Consider the following 22,322-nt stretch of genomic DNA (forward strand, 5'->3'; position numbering starts at 1 on the left):
CCGGAAATCAATGGTATACACTACATGGCCAAAAGCATTCAAATTAGTGGATTTGGCAATTTCAGCCACACCCATTGCTGACAGGTGTATAAAATGTCATTTTTTCAGCAAAGCCCCCCATGCACAAAGCAAGGTGCATAGAGAAATGGTTTGTCGAGATCAGTGGGGAAGAACTTGACTGGCCCGCACAGAGCCCTGACCTCAACCCCATCGAACACCTTCGGGATGAATTGGAACACCAACTGCGAGCCAGGCCTCATCGCCCAACATCAGTGCCCGACCTCACTAATGCTTGTGGCTGAATGGAAGCAAGTCCCCGCAGTAATGTTCCAACATCTAGTGGAAAGCCTTCCCAAAAGAGTGGAGGCTGTTATAGCAGCAAAGGGGGGACCATGAGATGTTTGAATAGCAGGTATCCACATACTTTTGTAGCGTATGTTAGCGGTGTGTGTTTGTGTGGATGGTCGTGTGTATGTGTATCAATACTGTCCAGCAGATGAATCTCATCGGAGACAGTATTTGGTAGTAAGAGTGACCTGGGAGTTTTATATTACAATGGTTGTTATTGAATATAATTTATGATTCACAATCCCTCTCTCTCCACGCTGCTCTCCTATTCCTCTCCTCCTTCTCTTCACTTTTCACCCACCTCTCCTTCTCCTCTATGCTCCTCACCTCCCTCTCCAGAGGGTGGTGTGGTCTGCCCAACGCATCACTGGGGAAAAACTACCTAACCTCTAGGACACCTACAGCACCCGATGTCAAAGGAAGGATCATCAAGGACAACAACCACCCGAGCCATTGCCTGTTCACCCCGCTATCATCCAGAAAGTGAGGTCAATACAGGTGCATCAAAGCTGGGACCGAGAGACTGAAAAACAGCTTCTATCTCAAGGCCATCGGAATGTTAAATAGCCATCAGTAGCACCTTATACAGTTGAAGTCGGAAGTTTACATACACTTAGGTTGGAGTCATTAAAACTCAGATTTTTCAACCACTCCACTAATTTCTTGTTAACAAACTAATGTTTTGGCTAGTCGGTTAGGACATCTACTTTGTGCATGACACAAGTAATTTTGACAACAATTGTTTACAGACAGATTATTTCACTGTACCGCAATTCCAGTGGGTGAGAGGTTTACATACACTAAGTTGATTGTGCTGTTAAACAGCTTGGAAAATTCCAGAAAATTATGTCATGGCTTTATAAGCTTCTGATAGGCTAATTGACATAATTTGAGTCAACTGGATGTGTACCTGTGGATGTATTTCAAGGCCTACCTTCAAACTCAGTGCCTCTTTGCTTGACATCATGGGAAAATCAAAAGAAATCAGCAAAGACCCCGGAAAAATATTGAAGACCTCCACAAGTCTGGTTCATCCCTGGGAGCAATTTCCAAACGCCTGAAGGTACCACATTCATCTGTACAAACAATAGTACGCAAGTATAAACACCATGGGACCACACAACCGTCATACCACTCAGGAAGGAGACACATTCTGTCTCCTAGAGATGAACGTACTTTGGTGCGAAAAGTGCAAATCAATCCCAGAACAACAGCAAAGGACCTTGTGAAGATGCTGTAGGAAACAGGTACAAGAGTATCTATATCCACAGTAAAACGAGTCCTATATTGACATAACATGAAAGGCCGCTCAGCCAGGAAGAAGCCACTGCTCCAAAACCACCATAAAAAAGCCAGACTACGGTTTGCAACTGCACGTGGGGACAAAGATTGTACTTTTTGATGAAACAAAAATAGAACTGTTGATAATGCCATAATGACCATCATTATCTTTGGAGAAAAAATAGGGAGGCTTACAAGCCGAAGAATACCATCCCAACCGTGAAGCACGGGGGTGGCAGCATCATGTTGTGGGGGTGCTTTGCTGCAGGAGGGACTGGTGCACTTCACAAAATAGATGGCATCATGAGGCAGGAAAATTATGTGGATATATTGAAGCAACATCTCAAGACATCAATCATGAAGTTAAAGTTTGGTCGCAAATGGGTCTTCCAAATGGACAATGACCCCAAGCATACTTCCAAAGTTGTGGCAAAATGGCTTAAGGACAACAAAGTCAAGGTATTGGAGTGGCCAGAAAATTTGTGGGCAGAACTGAAAAAGCGTGCGCGAGCAAGGAGGTCTACAAACCTGACTCCGTTACACCAGCTCTGTCAGGAGGAATGGGCCAAAATTCACCCAACTTATTGTGGGAAGCTTGTGGAATGCTACCAAAAACATTTGACCAAAGTTAAACAATTTAAAGGCAATGCTGCCAAATACTAATTGAGTGTATGTAAACTTCTGACCCACTGGGAATGTGATGAAAGAAATAAAAGCTGAAATAAGTCATTCTCTCTACTATTAGTCTGACATTTCACATTCTTAAAATAAAGTGGTGATCCTAACTGACCTAAGACAGGGAATTTTTTACAAGGATTAAATGTCAGGAATTGTGAAAAACTTCCGACTTCAACTGTATACATAGACTTGAAATAACTGGCCACTTTAATAACGGAACACTGGTCACTTTAATAATGTTTACATATTTCACATTACTCATCTCATAAGTATATACTGTTTTCTATTTTACTGTATCTTAGTCTATGCCGCTCTGACATTGCTCATCCAAATATATATATTCTTAATTCCATTCCTTTTCTTTGGATTTGTGTGTATTGTTGCGAAACTGTTAGATATTACTGCACTGTTAGAGAGAAACACCAGCATTTCGCTACACCCGCAATAACATCTGCTAAACACGTGTATGTGATCAATAAAATGTGATTTCTCCTCCTCCTCCCTACCCTTCATCTCCTCTCCTCATCCCTCCCCTCTACTTGTCCACTCCCCTACCTGTCCCCTCCAAACCTCACGTCACAAATCTACCCTTGACATTCAATTTCATTCAGATTATTTATTTTTTATTTGTATTTTTTTTACATCATTCCCTGATGTGTGTCTTGTCACATTATTTACTGTTCATTTATTGGTCATTTCTTTATATTTTTCCCTGAAAGATTTAGGCTATGTGATTTATTTTAGTGGTGACATAGCCTTCATTGTCGGGGAGTTAGTCGCTGGGAGTGGGGATGACGTCTCACGTGGAAACGCCGTCCCTGCCTGAGCCGAATGTGGCGGTGGAGAATGTTCTCCTCGCTGTGGGATAACAGGTTGGCTATGAAAATCTTTCAACTGCTTTGCGGATGAATAAAGCAGTGGTTGTGTTTCTGAAAGAGGAGAGTCTTATCAACCGGCTGATCACAACGCTTTTCTCCCCGGCTACGAGGGCTACTATGTTCAACGTGCCACCGTTCATTCCCGATGGTGACCTGATGCTAGAGCGCACACGCTAAGGGACATTTGCCAGCGCAATGAGAGAGCAGGCCCTGCCTCCACCCCTGGTCCAGACTCAACCCCAAACATCGGCATTGCCAGATTCCGTCATCCATACAGTTGATGTTAATGTTGATGATGTTATTGTTAATGTAGCGGAGGTTACCGTGGCAGGGAGTTAAGGGGCGGGCGTGATAGTGACTGAGCTTCCGGAAGTGGTTACAAAGGGTAGTGGCAACGCTGACTCCGAGGCTGATACTCCTGTCTCACAGGCAACGCTGTGCTTTGGGCGTGGAAAAATACTATATGTTCAAACAGACATTTCACAGCCAGGAGCCACAGTTTCACAACCCATTCATCCAGACCAGAGTGCATACCTCTGCCAGCGTGTGGGCCAGGCTTGTGAGAGTGGGGTTCACTAAGTTGGGTGACCTGCAAGAAGAAGCTGGGTGGAAATCTATCAGCGACATGGCCATGGCTTCCTCCATAAATTCTACCAGGCTTCTGCAGCAGCTGGTGGAAGGGGTCCGTGCTGCACTACCGGGCTTGTTCAGAGAGCTGCTGGGGAGTAGGCAGAGACTGGACTGTCTAACCACAAATGACACTGACCTACCTCCTTTCAACATTACTGCCGCTGCAGAGGAACACCAGGAGGGTGAGGAAATGATCCTATCATTCAAGACTTCAGAGCTGGGGTCCTGTTGCACAGCCAGCAAAAAGGCTCGGGGGGGGGGTTGGGACAGGCTCTTCTCTGAGAGGTTGTTGGTGCTCTCTGTATAAGCCTCCCATAGAGAAATGTATTGCTGAGCTACAGTGGAGGATTATTCATGGGGCTATCGCTACAAACAGGTATGTGTCGGATCTTGATCCATTAGTGGGGAGGGGGCGCCTGTTCTGTGGGGATGAGGAGACTGGTAGGGTTGTTCCAGTCTGGTAGGGTTGTTTCTGTCCTGGGTGGGTGGTGGACAGGCCTGGGGTTGGAGTTGACCCTCGACCTATACATTGGAGGGCTTAGGTATAGTATAGCCAACAGGCAATGGGACAGCCTAGTAAACTACCCGTAATTATTTGGCCAATAAAGGTACCCTCTGTAGCGCTTTGCGGTCGGATGCCAAGCAGCTTCACTCACTCACTCACTCACTCACTAACTCACAAGTCACCGCTTGGTGTGGTAACTGCTTGGCATCTGACCGCAAAGCGTTACAGAGGGTAGTGCTTATGGCCCAGTACATCGCTGGGCCCGAGATCCCTGCCATCCAGGACCTCTATACCTTGAGGTTTCAGAGGAAGGCCCTAAAAATGGTCAGAATCCAGCCACCCAGGTCATAGACTGTTATCTCTGCTACCACATGGCAAGCAGTGCCAATGCACCAAGTCTGAAACCAACAGGACCCTGAACAGCTTCTACACCCAAGCCATAAGACTGATAAAGAGTGAAAGAGTCAACCAAATAGCTACCCGGACTATCTGCATCGACCCTTTTTACACTAACTCTTTTCACTCATCACATACGCTGCTATTACTGTTCATCATCTATCCTGTTACCTAGTCACTTTATCCCTACCTACAGTATATGTATATATCTACCTCAATTACCTCGCACCCCTGCACATTGACTTGGTATTGGTACCGCGTGTATATAGCCAAGCTACCATTACTCATTGTGTATTTATTCCTTGTGTTATTATTTTTATGACTGTTGTGTTTCTGGGATGGGAGGATGGAGGCGAGATTATAGTGGAAGAAAAAAAGAGGAGAAAGAGACAGGAAAGGGGAATATAGGGGGAAGAGACTGGAGTTGAGAGGAGAGGAAGATACAGTATGGCAGAGAGAGGGGAGAGATGTAAAGGGTGACAGTGAAAGAAAGAGAGAGACAGAAAGAGAGTTTGCGGTGACCTTAGAGTGACCCGTGTGAATAATGAGCACCGCTAACTCCTAGTGTTTAAAAACAAAAAAAGTTGTATTTATTTAACCTTTATTTAACTAGGCAAGTCAGTTAAGAACAAATTCTTATTAACAATGACGGCCTACCAAAAGGCAAAAGGCTTCCTGCGGGGACTAAAGGCTTCCTGTGGGATTAAAAATAAATAAAAATATAGGATAAAACACACATCACGACAAGAGACACAACACTACAAAAAGAGAGACCTAAGACGACAACACAGTGAGGCAGCGACACATGACAACACCATGGTAGCAGCACAAAACATGGTACAAACATTTTTGGGTACAGACAACAGCACAATTGGCAAGAAGGTAGAGACAACAATGCATCACACAAAGCAGCCACAACTGTCAATAAGAGTGTCCGTGACTGAGTCTTTGAATGAAGAGATTGAGATAAAACTGTCCAGTTTGATTGTTTGTTGCAGCTCGTTCCAGTCGCTAGCGGCAGCGAACTGAAAAGACGAGCGACCCAGAGATGTGACTGGCAGAACGGGCGTTGAATGTGGAGGATGAGGGCTGCAGTAGATATCTCAGATAGGGGGGAGTGAGGCCTAAGAGGGTTTTATAAATAACCATCAACCAGTGGGTCTTGCGACAGTTATACATACAGTATATCACAAAAGTGAGTACACCCCTCACATTTCTGTAAATATTTGAGGATATCTTTTCATGTGACAACACTGAAGAAATGACACTTTGCTACAATGTAAAGTAGTGAGAGTACAGCTTGTATAACAGTGTAAATGTGCTGTCCCCTCAAAATAACTCAACAAACAGCCATTAAGGTCTAGACCGCTGGCAACAAAAGTGAGTACACCCCTAAGTGAAAATGTCCAAATTGGGCCCAATTTGCAATTTTCCCTCCCCGGTGTCATGTGACTCGTTAGTGTTACAAGGTCTCAGGTGTGAATGGGGAGCAGGTGTGTTAAATTTGGTGTCATCGCTCTCACACTCCCTCATACTGACTGGTGGCTCATGGCAAAGAACTCTCTGAGGATCTGAAAAAAAGAATTGTTGCTCTACATAAAGATGGCCTGGGCTATAAGAAGATTGCCAAGACCCTGAAACTGAGCTGCAGCACATTGGCCAAGACCATACAGCGGTTTAACTGGACAGATTCCACTCAGAACAGGCCTCGCCATGGTCGACCAAAGAAGTTGAGTGCACGTGCTCAGCGTCATATCCAGAGGTTGTCTTTGGGAAATAGACGTATGAGTGTTGCCAGCATTGCTGCAGAGGTTGAAGGGATGGGGGGGTCAGCCTGTCAGTGCTCAGACCATACGCCGTACACTGCATCAAATTGGTCTGCATGGCTGTCATCCCAGAAGGAAGCCTCTTCTAAAGATGATGCACAAGAAAGCCCGCAAACAGTTTGCTGAAGACAAGCAAACTAAGGACATGGATTACTGGAACCATGTCCTGTGGTCTGGTTCAGATGGTGTCAAGCGTGTGTGGCGGCAACCAGGTGAGGAGTACAAAGACAAGTGTGTCTTGCCTACAGTCAAGCATGGTGGTGGGAGCTACAGTTCATTGAGGGAACCATGAATGCCAACATGTACTGTGACATACTGAAGCAGAGCATGATCCCCTCCCTTCGGAGACTGGGCCGCAGGGCAGTATTCCAACATGATAACGACCCCAAACACACCTACAAGATGACCACTGCCTTGCTAAAGAAGCTGAGGGTAAAGGTGATGGACTGGCCAAGCATGTCTCCAGACCTAAACCCTATTGAGCATCTGTGGGGCATCCTCAAACGGAAGGTGGAGGAGTGCAAGGTCTCTAACATCCACCAGCTCCGTGATGTTGTCATGGAGGAGTGGAAGAGGACTACAGTGGCAACCTGTGAAGCTCTGGTGAACTCCATGCCCAAGAGGGTTAAGGCAGTGCTGGAAAATGATGGTAGCCACACAAAATATTGACACTTTGGGCCCAATTTGGACATTTTCACTTAGGGGTGTACTCACTTTTGTTGCCAGCGATTTAGATATTAATGGGTGTGTGTTGAGTTATTTTGAGGGGACAGAAAATGTACACTGTTATACAAGCTGTACACTCACTACTTTACATTGTAGCAAAGTGTCATTTCTTCAGTGTTGTCACATGAAAAGATATACTCAAATATTTACAAAAATGTGAGGGGTGTACTCACTTTTGTGATATACTGTAGATGACCAGTTTACAGAGGAGTATAGAGTGCAGTGATGTGTCCTATAAGGAGCATTGGTGACAAATCTGATGGACGAATGGTAAAGGACATCTAGCCACTCGAGAGCACCCTTACCTGCCGATCTATAAATTAAGTTTCTGTAATCTAGCATGGGTAGGATGGTCATCCGAATCAGGGTTAGTTTGGCAGCTAGGGTGAAAGAGGAGCGATTACGATAGAGGAAACCAAGTCTAGATGTAACTGTAGCCTGCAGCTTTGATATGTGATGAGAGAAGGGCAGTGTACCGTCTAGCCATACTCCCAAGTACTTGTATGAGGTGACTACCTCAACCTCTAAACCCTCAGAGGTAGCAATCACACCTGTGGGGAGAGGGGCAATTCTTCTTACCAAACCACATTACCTTTGTTTTGGAGGTGTTCATAACAAGGTTAAGGGTAGAAAAAGCTTGTTGGACACTAAGAAAGCGTTGTTGTAGAGCGTTTAACTTCTCTAGGGTAGGGCAGCATTTGGAATTTTGGATGAAAAGCGTGCCCAAATTAAACCGCCTTCTACTCAGGCCCAGAAGATATGATATGCATATAATTGGTAGATTTGAATAGGAAACACTCTAAAGTTTACAATAGTGTCTGTGAGCATCGGGGCTAGTCGCATTAGAAGGGGTAGGGGATGAGGAAATGTTGGACGGGCAAGGAGGCATGGCTGAGTCAAATAGGAATTTTGACTTAATCAAGTGGTGATTAAAGAGCTCAGCCATCTGCTCCTTGTCAGTAACAACCACATCATCAATATTAAGGTGCAGCTATGAGGAGGAGAGTTTATTCTCCAGTTCTTTAACCATTTTCTATAACTTCTTGGGGTTAGACCCACAGAGAGCACTGACTACACACACCTCTATCTATGGAGAGTATCAGTGCTGTGTGACCAGCTTTCACACACAGATTAGTCCCATCATGATTCTCTGAGCCACTGTGTGTGTGTGTGTTTCTTGACCTTACCTGTCGTGACACAGCCAGCTCCAGGGCCAGGTAGAAGGCAGCCAGGTGGTCTGTGGGGGACAAGCTCTGGGCCCTGAAACAGAGAGATGAGGAGAAATGAGTGAGGAGGAAAAGTGTCCTTCAAATATTTTTATATTTTATTTGCATGACTGCTACCGAGAATGCTGCTTGCTTGTAGTATCATATCATAAAGCAGAGAAATGAATGAACTCAGTGGGATTTTCTGAACCAATATCCTACAGAGTATCAGGTCCTATTACACTGGGACCCCCAGGGGACTAACCTCGAGTGAGGTATCCATCCATCCCCTACTGAACAAGCCTCGCCCAGCCCTGTCCTGCTCATAACCACTTGAGAGACACAGAGTATCTAAGAGGGAGGTTGGCTTACATGGTTCTTCCCAAACACTCTCTGTGTCAGAGGCTTAAATGGACTCTCTTACACCACTGCATAGTTAATGTGTCAAGAGAGTGGTGTGAGAGTGAGGATGATTCTGCCTCCATTAGGGGAGCCAGGGACAGACACAGAGAAAGGGACAGGGAGGGGAGACACAGGGAGGGGGGACAGGGGACAAGGAAAGTGGTGTGACACTGAGGATGACTCTGCCTCCATTAGGGGAGCCAGGGACAGCACAGAGAAAGGGACAGGGAGGGGAGACACAGGGAGGGGGGATGGGGACAGGGGACAAGGAAAGTGGTGTGACACTGAGGATGACTCTGCCTCCATTAGGTAAACCAGGGACAGGTGGGCCCCAGGAACACACAGAGACGGGGAGACACAGAAGACAGGGGAGACACAGAGACAAGGGAGACACAGAGACGGGGGAGACACAGGGAGAGGGGAAAGACACAGACAGGGGAGACACAGAGATGGGGGAGACAGAGACAGGGGAGACAGGGGGAGACAGAGACAGGGTAGAGACAGAGACAGGGATAGGGGAGACACAGAGACAGGGGGAGACAGAGACAGAGACAGGGGGAGAGACAGAGACAGACAGGGGGAGACACAGAGACAGGGGAGAGACAGAGACGGGGAGAGACAGGGATAGGGGAGACACAGAGACGGGGAGAGACAGGGATAGGAGAGACAGGGGAGAGACAGAGACGGGGAGAGACAGAGACAGGGGAGACAGGGAGACAGAGACAGGGGGAGACACAGAGACAGGGGAGAGACAGAGACAGGGATAGGGGAGACACAGAGACAGAGACAGGGGAGACACAGAGACAGGGGGAGACAGAGACAGGGGGGAGACAGAGACAGGGATAGGGGGAGACACAGAGACAGGGGAGAGACAGAGACAGGGGAGAGACAGAGACAGGGATAGGGGGAGACACAGAGACAGGGGAGAGACAGGGATAGGGGGAGACACAGAGACAGGGGAGAGACAGAGACAGGGATAGGGGGAGACACAGAGACAGGGGAGAGACAGAGACAGGGATAGGGGGAGACACAGAGACAGGGGAGAGACAGAGACAGGGATAGGGGGAGACACAGTGACATCTAAATCGCTAAATTCTTACAAAACTCACTCACCTCTGGAACGCACCCAGGGCCTTCTTCTGATACTCCTCCTGCATCCCCCGTAGGGAAGCTGTGGGGTTAGAGAGAGAGAGAGAGAGAGACAGGAGGGGGATTGAGCAGTGTGGGAGACGGAGAGGAGATATGAGAGATGAAGGATAAAATGAGAATAGAAAGAGTGGCCAGATGAATGGAAAGAAAGTAGTAAAAAGAAGAGGAGAGAAGAGAGAAGGAAGCATATGCGAGAGCCACGGGTAAATTGAGAAAGCATTTAAGAGCGAGTGAAATAGAGTGAACAACAGATGGGAGCAGAGAAAGGAGATGGAGAGAATGAGAAACCAGAGGAGAGTGATTATGTTTAGGAAGAAGGGAGGGAAGGATGCTCACATTATGGTGCATTATGTCATAAATATTCAGCTTGTCTACACCACATGTTCCAGTGGAAATAAGCTGAATGTGGTAGTGAGAGGAGAGCAATGTACAGTGGGACTGTCATGCATCAGAGTTAGGCATTTGCTGTTAGTGTGTCCAGGTGTGGATGATAACCGTGGGGAGAGAGAGAGGGTAGAATCTAGAGTCAGGAGCTTTTCCTGGTCATGTCACAAAAAATCCTTGAAAATCCTTCCTCTCCTTACCTCACTCTGATTTAAAAGAACTGAGCAGGTGAAAGTTATCCTACTGAGATTCCACCATTGTTTTTACCTGTCCAATCAGGGCAAATGAAAGGGAGGAGACGAGGAGAGGACATGTTTTTAAGCAATTGAGACAGAGCACTGGCCCTAGGTGCAATGCTGTACGAGTTCTGTGGCTGAAAGTGGGAGCAGTCCCTCACCGTCTGTGGCCTCGATGGCTAGGTAACCTTTAGCTCGGAACTCTGAGGCCTTCTCCCCCATGTCCACCACCATCTTAGCAAAACACTCTCCTTCCTCCAGCTAGACAGTGAGCGAGAGAAAGAAAGATTAGTAGAATATTATAATGTACAGAAAACGAATCATGAAGGACAAATAATATAGTGTTTATATCAGAGATCTCTGAGGGACAATCGCAGGGCTTGTTGCCTTTCTCACCCAATGGAGTGCTCCAATGCACAGCTTGACAGCTAGTAAGGGGATGGTGGGGTCATCCGGCTTCAGACGGATACACTCCTTCAATACCTTCACCGCCCTGGCCGACTGCACACACACACACTAGGTGAAGCACAAATTAACATAGTGTACATTAATAAAATAAGCATGATGTCACAGTAGTGATCAGTGATGCGCGGGCTGACAGCGGTTATATCCGCGGGGGCGGGTTTAGGGTTAGGAAATATTGTGTGGATGAATGGCAGGTGGGTGGCTGGCGGGTTTAATAAAGAGAAAACAACAACTTAAAAAAATCCATAAATGTATCATTCTTGTGCAGTATAGTCAATATTGAGATTTTTCTTTCATTATTTTAGGCTATCTGACATTAGTGCATAAGTCTAAACTGTAGGACCTAACTGTTCACCTACATGCCAATCACCAGCTGCTTTTGGGAATGGGCAGAAAAAGTTAACGTCGTTCCATGGAAGCAAAAACGACAATGTCAGAGTTTAATTCAATAAGAGAAAAGCTGCAAAATGGAGAGTTGAAAATAAAAAAAGGGAGGACCAGAAAAGTCATGTTTAGGAAAGATTTGGTGAAGTGGTAAAAAGAGGATGATGGCAGTGCCAGCTATTATGTGTGATGATTGTAAGGTGCTATTCAAATTCGACAGTCACAAGACAGGGACTTTAAATAGGCCTATGGCACTGCAAGAAAACTGTAGCCTACTGTTCAGATGGGTTAAATGGAAACTGTAGCCTACTGTTCAGATGGGTTAGATGGAAACTGTAGCCTACTGTTCAGATGGGTTAAATGGAAACTGTAGCCTACTGTTCAGATGGGTTAAATGGAAACTGTAGCCTACTGTTCAGATGGGTTAAATGGAAACTGTAGCCTACTGTTCAGATGGGTTAAATGGAAACTGTAGCCTACTGTTCAGATGGGTTAAATGGAAACTGTAGCCTACTGTTCAGATGGGTTAAATGGAAACTGTAGCCTACTGTTCAGATGGGTTAAATGGAAACTGTAGCCTACTGTTCAGATGGGTTAAATGGAAACTGTAGCCTACTGTTCAGATGGGTTAAATGGAAACTGTAGCCTACTGTTCAGATGGATTAAATGGAAACTGTAGCCTACTGTTCAGATGGGTGAAATGGAAACTGTAGCCTACTGTTCAGATGGGTTAAATGGAAACTGTAGCCTACTGTTCAGATGGGTTAAATGGAAACTGTAGCCTACTGTTCAGATGGGTTAAATGGAAACTGTAGCCTACTGTTCAGATGTGTTAAATGGAAACTGTAGCCTACTGTTCAGATGGGTTAAATGGAAACTGTAGCCTACTGTTCAGATGGGTTAAATGGAAACTAGCCTACTGTTCAGATGGGTTAAATGGAAACTGTAGCCTACTGTTCAGATGGGTTAGATGGAAACGGTAGCCTACTGTTCAGATGGGTTAGATGGAAACGGTAGCCTACTGTTCAGATGGGTTAAATGGAAACTGTAGCCTACTGTTCAGATGGGTTAAATGGAAACTGTAGCCTACTGTTCAGATGGGTTAAATGGAAACTGTAGCCTACTGTTCAGATGGGTTAGATGGAAACTGTAGCCTACTGTTCAGATGGGTTAAATGGAAACGGTAGCCTACTGTTCAGATGGGTTAAATGGAAACTGTAGCCTACTGTTCAGATGGGTTAAATGGAAACGGTAGCCTACTGTTCAGATGGGTTAAATGGAAACTGTAGCCTACTGTTCAGATGGGTTAAATGGAAACTGTAGCCTACTGTTCAGATGGGTTAAATGGAAACTGTAGCCTACTGTTCAGATGGGTTAAATGGAAACTGTAGCCTACTGTTCAGATGGGTTAAATGGAAACTGTAGCCTACTGTTCAGATGGGTTAAATGGAAACGGTAGCCTACTGTTCAGATGGGTTAAATGGAAACGGTAGCCTACTGTTCAGATGGGTTAAATGGAAACTGTAGCCTACTGTTCAGATGTGTTAAATGGAAACGGTAGCCTACTGTTCAGATGGGTTAAATGGAAACTGTAGCCTACTGTTCAGATGGGTTAAATGGAAACTGTAGCCTACTGTTCAGATGGGTTAAATGGAAACTGTAGCCTACTGTTCAGATGGGTTAAATGGAAACGGTAGCCTACTGTTCAGATGGGTTAAATGGAAACTGTAGCCTACTGTTCAGATGGGTTAAATGGAAACTGTAGCCTACTGTTCAGATGGGTTAAATGGAAACTGTAGCCTACTGTTCAGATGGGTTAAATGGAAACTGTAGCCTACTGTTCAGATGGGTTAAATGGAAACTGTAGCCTACTGTTCAGATGGGTTAAATGGAAACTGTAGCCTACTGTTCAGATGGGTTAAATGGAAACGGTAGCCTACTGTTCAGATGGGTTAAATGGAAACTGTAGCCTACTGTTCAGATGGGTTAAATGGAAACTGTAGCCTACTGTTCAGATGTGTTAAATGGAAACGGTAGCCTACTGTTCAGATGGGTTAAATGGATACTGTAGCCTACTGTTCAGATGGATTAAATGGAAACTGTAGCCTACTGTTCAGATGGGTTAAATGGAAACTGTAGCCTACTGTTCAGATGGGTTAAATGGAAACTGCAGCCTACTGTTCAGATGGGTTAAATGGAAACTAAAGTGGACACTGACTGTAGATCTATAACCTCTCACAGCCTGACTGTAGATCTATAACCTCTCACAGCCTTAATATGAACTCCTGCAGAATTAAGCATTTCTTGCATTAAAATTATACACCAAATGTAGGCAAAATGTTTACTCAGGAACAGGAGTTATTTATTTCAGCATCTTGAGAGTATACGAATGCACAGTTAGATGCCATCTGTAGAGGTGCTATTCTTATCAGCATCATAAAAGCTGATATTATTTCCAAATAAAATATGCATCCAAACCAAACTGAAATCTTATCAGAAACATGTTGGGTAGTTTTTACAGCTTTCGATTTCCTTACAACCAGTCAAATTGATGACATTTGGAAATTTTGCACAGATAATATTTAGTTTTTTGATTGTTGAGATATTGCATTTTCTCCCCGGTCCCTAAACGTCTTTGCTCCGCAAAAGAAGCAGAGATGGCAGAGAGAACTTTACCGAAGTCAACTAGATTTATGCATTGATTTAATTGATCTATTACATTATTCTGGTGAACCAGGGTTTATTTAGTCTTCTAGGGAAACATATAATGACAGAAGAGAAGCTGCATGTATCTAATCATATACAAGTTGACTAACAACTAAAATGTCAAATTATAAGCAGAACCATCCTGTGTCTAAATCAGGCCCAAAATAATCCTGCAAACCCTGTCAAAAAATAGTTCAGCTGTCTGTGACTGTAGCCTACAGTGCATTTTCTATATTAGTGGGTTCGGGTTGACTGAGGGCCTCAGATTTAAAATGTATCACATATAGTGGGAAGGTCGCAGATGGGTTATTAGCAATTGCGGACGGGTACGGGTGAACAAACAGCTGACCCGCGCACCACTAGTAGTGATGTCACGGTGTCAGACTTACCGTCCCAGCAGCCATCAGTGACAGGGCTAGCTGGTACCAGAGATGGAACTCCTCAAAGGCAAACTTCATGGCCCTCTCTAGACACTGCAGACGCAAGACAAAGGTCAGATTGACATCACATTTAAATAGGGGAATACCTCATTTAAATAACACAATTTCCTGTTTGGTAAAATACATTTATGAATTTGAGGGTTTCTAAGTCAAAACCATGTAAGGCTTTAAACAACTCTTTATTTAAATTACAATGGGAGAGCTGAGAGTTCTTAGTTGTGAGCAGAGCAAACAGCAGAGCACAGCAAGACACCAGAATGTGCTAAGAAGAAGCAATGCAATCCTTCCTTCCTTAACACATTGAAAACTCCATCACCTCGAGGAACAAGGCCAAGTGTTAGACGGGGAGCCATATTTAGATCAACCCTCAGGAGCCAGCAGATCCAAATCAGTGGCTCACAGCTCCAGCCGAGAACCAATTAGAACGCTCTGCCACTTCCTGCCAACACCTCCCAATTGAAGTCCTTTCGTCTAATAGGTTGGTACATAAACTAACAGCTGCAAGAATCCATTGCTCTCATGAATATGCTTCTCTATTCACACTGGGGAGATAACAGATCGTGTGTGTATGTCTGCAGGAGGCGGTGGCTGCAGAAGGCCATGTCTGCAGGAGTGGAGCAGGGAGCTTAACTGAGAGCATTTCCAGGCAGTTGGTGGGGTATTAGGATAATCACAGACACCAAGCTTACTGGGGACACTTTCATTGAACAGGGTGGCAGAGTGGCCCAGGCAGAACAATCAAAGGCAGATGAAAAGGTGGGAGGAGGTCCTGTATCATGCTCCAAGTGTGTTTCAGTACGGGCAGATGACTGCATGTCAGAGCAGCATTCATATTTTTGTAAGATTTTATTTTTCAAACAACACAGTGTATTCAGAAAGTAAGTATTCAGACCTCTTGACTTTTTCCACATTTTGTTACATTACAGCCTTATACTAAAATGTATTAAATAAAAATGTTTCCTCAGGCCTCCCGGGTGGCACAGTGGTTAAGGGTGCTGTACTGCAGCGCCAGCTGTGCCACCAGAGACTCTGGGTTCGCGCCCAGGCTCTGTCGCAACCGGCCGCGACCGGGAGGTCCGTGGGGCGACGCACAATTGGCCTAGCGTCGTCCGGGTTAGGGAGGGTTTGGCCGGTAGGGATATCCTTGTCTCATCGTGCACCAGCGACTCCTGTGGCAGGCCGGGCGCAGTGCGCGCTAACCAAGGTTGCCAGGTGCACGGTGTTTCCTCCGACACATTGGTGCGGCTGGCTTCCGGGTTGGATGCGCGCTGTGTTAAGAAGCAGTTTGTCACATCAGCTGATATCTCAAAGTGCTGTACAGAAACTCAGCCTAAAACCCCAAACAGCAAGCAATGTAGGTGTAGAAGCACGGTGGCTAGGAAAAAATGCCAGGTTTTGAATTTTTGCAAATGTATTAAAAATAAAAAACAGAAATACATTATTTATATACGTTTTTTTGACACTCGAAATTGCGCTCAGGTTCATCCTGTTTCCACTGATCATTCTTGAGATGTTTTTACAACTTTGAGTCCACCTGTGGTAAATTCAATTGATTGGACATCATTTGTCTATATAAGGTCCCACAGTTGACAGTGCATGTCAGAGCAAAAACCAAGCCATAAGGTCGAAGGAATTGTCTGTAGAGCTTAGAGACAGGATTTTGTCGAGGCACAGATCTGGGGAAGGTTACCAAAACATTTCTACAGCATTGAAATTTCCCAAGAACACAGTGGCCTCCATCATTCCTAAATTTAAGGAGTTTTGAACTACCCAGACTTCCTAGAGCTGGCCGTCCGGCCAAACTGAGCAATCGGGGGAGTAGGGCCTTGGTCAGGGAGGTGACCAAGAACCCTTTGGTCATTCTAACAGAGCTCCAGAGTCCCTCTGTGGAGATGGGAGAAACTTGCAGAAGGACAACCATCTCTGCAGAACTCCACCAATCAGGCCTTTATGGTAGAGTGGCCAGGTGGAAGCCACTCCTCAGTAAAAGGCACTTGACAGCACGCTTGGAGTTTGCCAATAGGCACCTCTCTCAGACCATGAAAAACAAGATTCTCTGGTCTGATGAAACCAACATTGAACGCCAAGCATCAACTCTGGAGGAAACCTGGCACCATCCCTACAGTGAAGCATGATGGTGGCAGCATCATGCTGTGGGGATGTTTTTCAGAGGCAGGGACTGGGAAACTAGTCAGGATCAAGGGAAAGATGAAAGATGAACAGAGCAAAGGTTCAAGGTTCACCTTCAAACAGGACAACGACCCTAAGCACACAGCCAAGACAAAGCAGGAGTGGCTTTGGGATAAGTCTCTGAATGTCCTCGAGTGGCCCAGCCAGAGAGCGGATTTGAACCCGATCAAGCATCTCTGGAGAGACCTGAAAACAGCTGTGCAGTGACGCTCCCCATCCAACCTGACAGAACTTGAGAGGATCTCCAGAGAAGAATGGGAGAAACTCCCCAAATACAGGTGTGCCAAGCTTGTAGCATCATACCCAAGAAGACTCAAGGTTGTAAACGCTGCCAAAGGTGCTTCAACAAAGTACTGAGTAAAGGGTCTGAATACTTATATAAATGTCATATTTCAGTTTTTTATTTTTAATACATTTGCTAAAATTTCTAAAAACCTGTTTTCGCTTTGTAGTTATGGGGTGTAGATTGAAGAATAAAAAAATATATTTAATACATTTTAGAACAAGGCTGTAATGTAACAAAATGTGGAAAAAGTCAAGGGGTCTGAATACTTTCCGAATGCACTTTATATGTTACATATTTCCTGCCGGTGACTTATCAGCACCACACTACCATTCCACGACTTCTCCCACTTTTCATCCCATGTACATCACCATGTTCATCTTCCTCACTGTGTTTAAATAAAGTTACTGTGTGTGTTAACTCTTGGGCTGCTTTATTCCCGTCTAACTGGGGGCAGTGTCAGTGAGTCACAAACCAGTAAAATACCCAGAGCCGGATCACTCTCTTTCAATATAAACATATACAGACAAAAGACAACAGACAGACGCACACAAACATCAAGGACATCCCACCTGCCCAGACCCACATGTTCCCACAGCATCTATTTCCAGTGCTTGTAAGACTCTATGCCATATGGCCTCAAATTGCGCTGTTCTGCTTTTCTCTGTCGCCCACACCTTTTCAAGATTTAAATAATAATGCATTTGATTCTTCCACTGTCTTAACGATGGAGGATCATTTGACTTTGGGAAAATATGGTCCAACCCATTGAGTATCTCACACACCTTCATATGCTATGTCTTGAAATATGCAGATAGACGGATAAAAATTATTTCAATTGCAACACTTCTGACAGCCAACTTTCTAACTCTGGCCATAACTTTTGGACTATATAGCACTCCAAGAAGGCATGAATTACAGAATCATTGCTTATTTTAGACTTTTTATTTAACTAGGGAAATCAGTTAAGAACAAATTCTTATTTACAATGACAGCCTACACCGGCCGAACCCTAACCTGGACGACACTGGGCCAATTGTGTCCGCCCTATGGGACTTCCAATCACGGCCGGTTGTGATACAGCCTGGAATCGAACCAGGGTCTGTAATGACGCCTCTATTACTGAGATGCAGTGCCTTAGAACGCTGCGCCACTCGGGACATGACTCTGCCGTTGTGCTGTCGAATTTGTGAATTTAGTCTCTTGTAATAAATTCTATACATTAGTTTATACTGGATTAAGCATACACTTTTGTTAACTGTAATTTCTTGGTTATGTTCCAACACTCTCTCCATATCAGTTAGGTCTTGGTTCCAATAGTTTAGATGTTGTCAGTTGGATAGGCTCTCTGCAAGGTTTTGTATATCTTACCCATCATATAAATATAATTTTTTGACTCAAATAGGATTCCCTCTGATGTCCAACATATTTCAGATGGAAATTTCGTGATATAAAACTTTTAAGTGAGACAAACAAGACAAACAAAATGTTGAATATTCAAGACCATAGTTTACAGAACCTTGGCACACAAGACTCCACTAGACTGCTTGTTGTATTCACAAGCCAAACCATTATCTCTTTCTGCTATCAAAACCAAGATCAACACAATTCTCTCTCTCAAGGAGAACGACAAGGTCATTTTTAAAGTGTTTTGGACTAGTGTTTATGATGACTGCACTAACAGTAGCAGTGTCTTGGAGTCTCTGTAGTGACTGAGACTGTGTGCTTTATCTCTTGCTCACTGAGAGAGAGAGAGAGAGAGAGAGAGAGAAAGAAGCGCAGCGCTGGGGGATGGAGGGATGAACTTAAGATCTCCAGATCAATGAGATCAGATCCATTCAGCCATCGACCGGACTGCAGGAAGGTTCCTGGCTCCAGAGACGGAGAGTGGCAGCTTCGGTTACCGGGGCAACTATAGGCCATGATTGGTCTCCGTGGGTCTTCTCGGGTGTTCCCACGGTTACTGATTGGGCGGTTAGGTGTGTGTAAGTGTAGGATAAGGGTCTGTGTGTTTGTGTATACATCCAGTATGTGTATGTCCTCACCTCAGAGAGCATCTCATACTGTCCCCGTCACCCCAGGGCGATGGTCAGCAAGTCGTAGACCACAGAGGCACTCTGCAGGCTGATGATGCGGTCGCTGTTATGCTCTGGGATCCTGCTCAGCACCGCATCTCTGTTGGCCTGCAGGGAGAACACACACACACACTCATCATCATACCATGTACACGCACACAGATACAGAAGAGTAGAAAGAGGAGCTTGTGTGTGTGTCAGTTAGTTAGTTCAGTGGGAGAGTGTTAGCAGAGTAGCTGTGGGAACATTGCAGTGTGTGGTGAGTGGAAGAATGGAAAGAGGAGTGTTGTGTTTGATGGATGACTGGGGGCCCTGCTTTTAAAAACACCCATTAGAAGGAAAAACAAACAGGATGGAAATCTAACACCCTTTTAACTAATGAATCAACTGAAAAAAAGAGAGAGAACTAGGACAATTGTTACTGGAAGTTCAGAGTTAGAGCTACCAAACAATGCCTTTAATGCCTTGCTTTGGGAGTGTGATGGAGAAACTGTACTGGATGAAATAGTTGATGTGACTGAGAGAAAAAATTAACTTGTCAACATTAGAACCAGAGGAGTTCAGTTGCTGTTATTGTTGAAAAGGTGTACGACCTGAAAGATGAATCTACCTGCCCGGGAAGAAAAGAGGGATATTCTTACCATAGATTCACTAATCAGCAACAGGAGCAGAGCCTCCTCTGTGTTCTCCTGTGGACAAAACAGACTGAGGAGAATGAGAGGAAGAGAGGGATGGGAGCAATGAGAGGGAAAGATAGTGGGGGAGAGAGAAAGGGAGAGGAAGAGAGGGAAGGGTCAATGAGAGGGAAAGAGAGCGAGAGAGGGAAAGATAGTGGGGGTAGAGAGAGAGAGAGAGAGAGAGAGAAAAGGGGGCAAGAGATGGCAATATAGAGACACAGAGAGAGAGATAGTTATCAAACGAGTGTAGAGACAGAGCCTGCAAACCACCACAGTCAGCTCAGCTTGATGAACAAGCCAGCATAGCGGAGTCCCATTGGGATTCTCATGTGTAGGTAAGCTGCCTAGGAGTGTCAGATTGTGCCATTGTAGATACACACACATCTCAGGTCTGTACACGGGCAGATACTAGTATTGAGAGATAGAGAGAGAAGATAGAGGAGAGAAGGGAGAGAAGAGATAGACAGGTTGGTCCGTACTTCTCTCCGGAGTAGACGCGTGGCCTGCAGCTGAGGGCGTAGTCCTTGAGGTAGGGGGCTCCCTGGCGTAGCAGGGGGTCGTCCAGGTGGGACTTGCTAGGAGGGTCCTCCAGAGAAGACCAGTAGCTCTGCTCACACATCCCCCTCAGCAGGATCTCTGCCAGCTGTTTGGCAATGGTCTACAAAGGGAAACACACTGTGTTACAGCGCAGGTGTGCACGTGCGGGCAAGCACACACTCACACAGGCAGGTGCACACACACATAAACACACACATTAGAACCCACCATTCGTAGGTTCTGTGTGGTCCTGGTCTACAGCTCGGAGGATCTCCCGGAAGCGGCCCACTCCCTGGGTCAGGTTACTGTGGCAACAACAAATTATGTTATCATCTGTCTCTAAAGTATGGGGGAAAGATCTGGACATCTGAGGCCACATACAGTGCCTTGCGAAAGTATTCGGCCCCCTTGAACTTTGCGACCTTTTGCCACATTTCAGGCTTCAAACAAAGATATAAAACTGTATTTTTTTGTGAAGAATCAACAACAAGTGGGACACAATCATGAATTGGAACGACATTTATTGGATATTTCAAACTTTTTTAACAAATCAAAAACTGAAAAATTGGGTGTGCAAAATTATTCAGCCCCCTCAAGTTAGTACTTTGTAGCGCCACCTTTTGCTGCGAATACAGCTGTAAGTCGCTTGGGGTATGTCTCTATCAGTTTTGCACATAGAGAGACTGAAATTTTTTCCCATTCCTCCTTGCAAAACAGCTCGAGCTCAGTGAGGTTGGATGGAGGGCATTTGTGAACAGCAGTTTTCAGTTCTTTCCACAGATTCTCGATTGGATTCAGGTCTGGACTTTGACTTGGCCATTCTAACACCTGAATATGTTTATTTTTGAACCATTCCATTGTAGATTTTGCTTTATGTTTTGGATCATTGTCTTGTTGGAAGACAAATCTCCGTCCCAGTCTCAGGTCTTTTGCAGACTCCATCAGGTTTTCTTCAAGAAAAGCAGGCCCAAACCATGATGCTGCCACCACCATGTTTGACAGTGGAGATGGTGTGTTCAGGGTGATGAGCTGTGTTGCTTTTACGCCAAACATAACGTCTTGCATTGTTGCCAAAAAGTTCAATTTTGGTTTCATCTGACCAGAGCACCTTCTTCCACATGTTTGGTGTGTCTCCCAGGTGGCTTGTGGCAAACTTTATACGACACTTTTTATGGATATCTTTCAGAACTGGCTTTCTTCTTGCCACTCTTCCATAAAGGCCAGATTTGTGCAATATACGACTGATTGTTGTCCTATGGACAGAGTCTCCCACCTCAGCTGTAGATCTCTGCAGTTCATCCAGAGTGATCATGGGCCTCTTGGCTGCATCTCTGATCAGTCTTCTCCTTGTATGAGCTGAAAGTTTAGAGGGACGGCCAGGTCTTGGTAGATTTGCAGTGGTCTGATACTCCTTCCATTTCAATATTATCGCTTGCACAGTGCTCCTTGGGATGTTTAAAGCTTGGGAAATCTTTTTGTATCCAAATCCGGCTTTAAACTTCTTCACAACAGTATCTCGAACCTGCCTGGTGTGTTTCTTGTTCTTCATGATGCTCTCTGCGCTTTTAACGGACCTCTGAGACTATCACAGTGCAGGTGCATTTATACGGAGACTTGATTACACACAGGTGGATTGTATTTATCATCATTAGTCATTTAGGTCAACATTGGATCATTCAGATATCCTCACTGAACTTCTGGAGAGAGTTTGCTGCACTGAAAGTAAAGGGGCTGAATAATTTTGCACGCCCAATTTTTCAGTTTTTGATTTGTTAAAGAAGTTTGAAATATCCAATAAATGTCGTTCCACTTCATGATTGTATCCCACTTGTTGTTGATTCTTCACAAAAAAATACAGTTTTATATTTTTATGTTTGAAGCCTGAAATGTGGCAAAAGGTCGCAAAGTTCAAGGGGGGCGA

The 22,322-nt window shown here is 45.0% G+C and overlaps 1 pseudogene across 1 annotated transcript in view; it reads right to left on the reverse strand.

The window, feature by feature from the left end:
* LOC110505731 (tetratricopeptide repeat protein 7B-like) overlaps window positions 1-22,322 on the reverse strand; it is a 116,704-nt pseudogene that overhangs the window by 72,533 nt on the left and 21,849 nt on the right. Inside the window, exons 6-14 of the transcript XR_016491555.1 lie at window positions 20,630-20,706; window positions 20,344-20,522; window positions 19,829-19,892; window positions 19,158-19,295; window positions 14,589-14,672; window positions 11,041-11,145; window positions 10,806-10,905; window positions 9,989-10,046; window positions 8,456-8,528 (exon numbers count right to left, since the gene is read on the reverse strand). The product of XR_016491555.1 is annotated as a tetratricopeptide repeat protein 7B-like (transcript). The remainder of the gene's footprint in view (window positions 1-8,455; window positions 8,529-9,988; window positions 10,047-10,805; window positions 10,906-11,040; window positions 11,146-14,588; window positions 14,673-19,157; window positions 19,296-19,828; window positions 19,893-20,343; window positions 20,523-20,629; window positions 20,707-22,322) is intronic.

The sequence above is a fragment of the Oncorhynchus mykiss genome, chromosome 25 (genome assembly GCF_057628025.1).
Source record: "Oncorhynchus mykiss isolate SJ-2025 chromosome 25, ASM5762802v1, whole genome shotgun sequence".
In the NCBI taxonomy this organism is placed as follows: domain Eukaryota; kingdom Metazoa; phylum Chordata; class Actinopteri; order Salmoniformes; family Salmonidae; genus Oncorhynchus; species Oncorhynchus mykiss.